The sequence below is a fragment of the Seriola lalandi genome, unplaced genomic scaffold (genome assembly GCF_002814215.2).
Source record: "Seriola lalandi dorsalis isolate HSWRI2012SDOR001 ecotype SW California unplaced genomic scaffold, Sedor1 jcf7180002054546, whole genome shotgun sequence".
Taxonomy (NCBI): domain Eukaryota; kingdom Metazoa; phylum Chordata; class Actinopteri; order Carangiformes; family Carangidae; genus Seriola; species Seriola lalandi.
Window position 1 is genome coordinate 675,711 of NW_019525099.1, and position 5,474 is coordinate 681,184.

Below are 5,474 nucleotides of genomic sequence, written 5' to 3' on the forward strand. Positions count from 1 at the left end.
TAAAATTGTTTTATGAGCGCATTTACTCAAATACTGAACTTAAGTGCAATTTTAAGATCCTTAAGTATTTCCATTTTATGCTACTTTGTAATTCAACTTTGAACATTTTACTCCACTACATTAATGTGGAAGGTTTATTCATTCATTTCAGATTAAGATTTTACATTTAAAAAAAGGGACTTATACATTTTTTCATCAGTAGTAAAAATCTAATCATAATATAATAGTATATATGACACATTCATTTTCTGCGGAACAAATACTTTGACTTTTGATATATTAAGTATTTTATTGATAATAATTCTGCTCTTTTACTTAGTGCAGGATTTTGAATACTTTTACATTATTACATTGGGACTCTTCCACCATGTCTAAGATCATCCCTCTTGAGTAACTGGCTTTTGACAGCCATAAATATTGATAAGATATTATTCCATCAACCATAAAATTCAAAGCAGTGACTTGTATTTTTCTTTTACAATTGATCGAGTCTCACTGGATGGTGGAAAAGCTGTAAAAACGACCAGTGATTAAATATCGCTGCTTTGTCTTGCGTAGAGCTAGGAACATGTGCCAAGGCTGCAGATCCTACAAAGTGAGTCGACACTGAGCTTGGAACTAATGTGGGATTTCAAAATCGAGCCTCATTGTGAGTCAAAGGGAATCTGGCTGTGTGTTTTCATGAGCAGTGGTGCTTTATCAGCGTGGAGGGGAAATGATTTGCTTATTTGCATATGGCTATTATGCAAGACAATAAGGGTTTTCGTCCTCGGAACAATCGAAGCTTTATTTTGAAACAATTAATTCCTGAAATTGCTACCACAGTGCCCCAAAAATGAATTACACAATGATTCAGCCAGCAAAAGCATTATTAAGAAGAGTCTGGCTCCATACAAGCGTTAACTGCAGCCAGATGGGCTCTATCAAACTAATGTTATGCAAAAGGCCTGGCAAGGAATGGCCTAACAACCAGTTGTTTGTTTCTGGCAAAATGTTGTTGTTCACCTAAAACTGCCACTGAGATACAAAAATTATCTTATAAACTTATATTTGAATATTTGAGGAGTTACTTTATTTAAAAAAAATATCATATTGCCTAATAACCTGTGACACAAATAGCAACTCAATTGGATATTTATACCAGAAGGAAAACTCCACTTAATATATTTTCTAAAAACTCAATTTCAGCTAAACATCCTGTGAAATCAACTGATTTCTTATGTGCAATCTGTATACAGGCAGCTGCAACATGTGGCTCCTCAGTCCATCACCCCTGGGGGATTTTAAATGCAGTTATTAGAAGTAATGTTGAAGCTCTGTGTGTTCAGACATGTCAGCAAGGAGACGGACAGCTCCAACAGGTGGGAGGGATATAAAGTAGGGGGAGTATGAACTCTTTTATCCCGGCACAGAGGGAGAAAGTGGTGTCAGAGGGATTGCCCAAAATAACCTGCCTGGTGTCTGGACAGTGGCGATATGATGCAGAGCTCGAGAGTGGGCGAGAGAGATGGATGGGAAGGGGCCACATGGGGCAAACTGTCGGCAAAGAAAGTATCATGTTTATAAACCGTCAATAGGTTTGAAAATGCTGTATTATAACATTTCAGTAATTGTGGTAATTTACTTGTAATGTAACTAGAAAGAATATGTGAACTAAGGAAATATAGTGACTTTTCGTAACAGTGGAAATACAGCAAATCCTGTTTGGAAATGGAAATGACATCATAATCCCTAAGAGCGAGCAACAGTTGCACATGCTAGATGTCCGAGTGATTTTAGGAGGCAAATGTCGACTCATGTCAACCCTGTCTCTTACAAATTATTTTGTAGTTGGTATAGTAGAGTGAGGTGCTACATTAACAGTTGCGGAGACAGCAGGGGGTAGTTGTGGTGGATGGCGAACATAGAGAGTGCGGTTTTTATCGATAGTCATAAATGCGATTAAGTTAAGGCAGCAAAAGCCCTTTAAAAAAACTGTGGCTCTGGTTACATTGAGTCTCAAGTCACTGTGAACCTTTTCTGTATTATGTTGTAAATGGTGTGAGAGTCTGAATATAGCCATAAAACAGCTGAATTAGGCTGTAGTCACTGGATGTTGTACTTCAAGATCAGATATTTCATGGGAGAACAAATATGCTGTCTGTGAACATTTTACTGATACGGAAAGTATATTTGCATATTTCCAAATATGAAAACTAACAACATTTCCTCAGTATTTAACAGGAAACATAATCCAGTTCCAAATATGTTTCTTTCTTTTTATGTATTTGATTGTTGCAACTTAGTAAATATACATAGACAGGGTTGACTCGTGACAAAGACAACACAATCAGTCATTAATTCTGAGGAATTCTGAAAGACTGCTTGACAAAGTTGCCAAGAAAAATAAAGAATCCTTAAATGTATTACTTTCTTAAAGGAAACAGAAAAAAAAATCTCTGATCAAAAGAGATCTGGCAGCATTTCATGTATGTGAAAACTAAATATTTACAATGAAAGAAAAGAGTCTACTAGTGGCTCTCTTGAGCTAAACCAAAAATGTCAAAGTCACGATGACACTAGCGCAAAAGTCACGGGATCACCAGAGCAACAAGGGTACATCCTCTGGAGAACATGAATAAAATTTCAAATGGCAATCCATCCAATCGTTGTTGAGATAGTTCAGTTTGGACTAAAGTGGTAGTATTGCTTGATAACTAAACATAAATGCATGTGTTTCATATAGCAGCAGAAATACATACAATACCACAGGATCCTGCACACTGCATGGAATTATTACCAATTAGAGAACAGCGTTAATTAGGCTAACTGTTAAGAAAATGTGATGTGATGTGATGTACTAATTTTCACCTTTTTGTTGCAACAATAAGAACATTGTGTTTTCTTTTCCCTCCTAGAGATTCCAATAAGAAAGAACAAAGCTGACATTCACAGGTTGTTAACATTTGCCAAGTTGGGTCTAAGTGATGTAACATTTAACAAGTGAGGTTAATATAAGTTCTTCGTACAGTTTGAAGGTGTTTCACACATCAATATGCACATTTATATTGTATTATTTTGCAAAAGGAAGACCTCCAGGCATGTGTGAGCTGCTTTGTGTCATTTGCTGTAGTGTGTTGCTTAGTTATTGGCTTTGAGTTTCATGGCCTTTTCAAACTGAGCACAGTTAATCTTTTGCTGGTGCTCCTTTTCTGCACAGTGCTCAATTCTGTGAGACTCTTTACTCGTTGACGTTATGAACTCAAAAGCACACAAACACACCACTTCCTGTCTAACAGCTATTTCATCTTCCAGCCACACTTGTGCTTATGAATCTGAACCCCCCCCCCCACTTTGATTACATTGGCGGTCTACTTTCGTGTATTCTACTTTGTTAATTTCCAGATACTCTGAATTATTCAAATGCACACTTCAGGGTGCATCAGTGGCGTGAGAACACATGGTCATGGAGTGACTATATTTCCAATGCAAATATGCAGTGCTGCAGGTAACCACTGGATAGACAGGGAAATGTATAATCAAGAGATACATTTTTCTTCGACATCTACATGTAGCTGCACAGTACAAGTGCAGTATTCAAATAGACAATTTGTGCAACCAGATTGAATGGCCAATTTACAGTGACTATGTACAGTACCACTCAAAAGTTTGGATACACTTTCCCATTATTTATAACTGGATATTTTCACTAAAAATCATATATACAAAAGTGAAAAAGATAGAAAATCATTATACTGATGTGGTGCCAAAACAGAGGACCACCGTGGACATGAGGCCTCTAACCACAATATCTGTGAAAAGCAGTAGTTGAATGAAAGAAAAGCTAGTTTTGTGGTAGTCAAACAGCATAAATAGTGTATATCATACACTGTAGATGTTGTCTTCCCTGTCCAACCATACAATACAGGCAGTGTGAGGAAAAAATGGCTATATTTTCTGTTTGAAAAGAGCACTTGGAAGAGATGCAATGACCTCCATGCAGGCAAATAGGGCTCAAACTAAACTTCTGCAGTAGTCTCTCTTCATGCAGCTTTTAGGAATATTAGCACCTTGTAAAAGCTGTCTGGTCTATGTCGAGATTTATAGCAATTATTATGTGATCAAAGGCTCAAATCCAAGAGGATGTCTTCACTTTAAATCCAGAAAGCCTTCAGCATGCTGCTTGTGAGTGAGGAAAGTCTGTCTTAGTTATCCATGTCAGGTTTAATGCATGCATATAAATATGTCATATGTATTTTTATTTCTGTTGTAAGGATAATTAACAATAATTGCATTCCCAGTAGAGAAAGAAAGACAAGTGTCTCTGCGGTAAACATTGAAGTGAACTGCAGACATAATAGCAATAATAGCTGTTTTTATGTGGCACATTCCACGGGAAGGAAAATAAAGTAGTAGCCACATGAACTCTATCCCCTCGACTGTAATGAATGTAGATTTTGGAAACGAGCCAACCAAACCAGAAGATAAGGGATCCCAGAATCGTGCCTTGTATGAATCCCAACTGACAGACACCCTTCAGGATTTGTAGAACAACAGGCATATTAAGCTTCTTAAAAAATTTCTCTCGTGTAAGAAACAGTTGTGGAATATTATAAAAAGTAATATTCCTTACCCAGTAAAATAAACTTCAGTGAAAAAATGAAAAAGTAGCAATGCTTCAGAAACCTTGTCATCATTTCGGCTAATATGTCCCAATGATTAGTATCTGTAAACGTGAACACAATGTGCCACAGTATTTAAAATATGTAGCATTTTCCCCCCAAAAAATTATTTTGTATAATGTTTTTAAACTGAAAAACATATGAAAGCATATTATAGCTTAGGAAACTTTTTAAAATTTGATAACATACAATATTATTGAACAATTAAATGAACACAACCATAGCATTTTTCAGAGATTACTTTTACACAGGTGAGGTATAACAGCAGGCATATCAGCAGTAGATGCTATATCTGATATCTATTTTATTAGTTACATATTAAACTGACAATATATTTTATCAGAATTAATGGAGCAATAATCGCCAAACTGAAATCACAAGGATTTGGGAAGTCATACCAAATAATCATACCATAGACAGTTTTTTTAGACATTAACTGAAGGCAGGAATAGTTCAAAGAGATTAGACTGACCTTTTAAAGTTGAGAGCTATTAAGATAATATAACTTATTATGTAACATGAATCAGTAAAGGTTTGACATTAAATTGAGTTAGATTGTGGAACATTTATCTGGAAGATAATGAGAGAGTAATAGTAGGAAAGTACATAAATTCTTTGGATGTGTTGCTAAGAGATGCATCTGCTTTACTGACTCACACAACCCTTAGTGGCCAATAAAATGAAGCCTATACCCCAGGCAATTTATCCAGCAGCTCCAAATCCCTCAGATCAGATTATGGAATCATATAACAAAGAGATGTAGGTAAACCACTCATAGTTTTCATGTGCAAGAAGGAATAGGAATAAAAACAG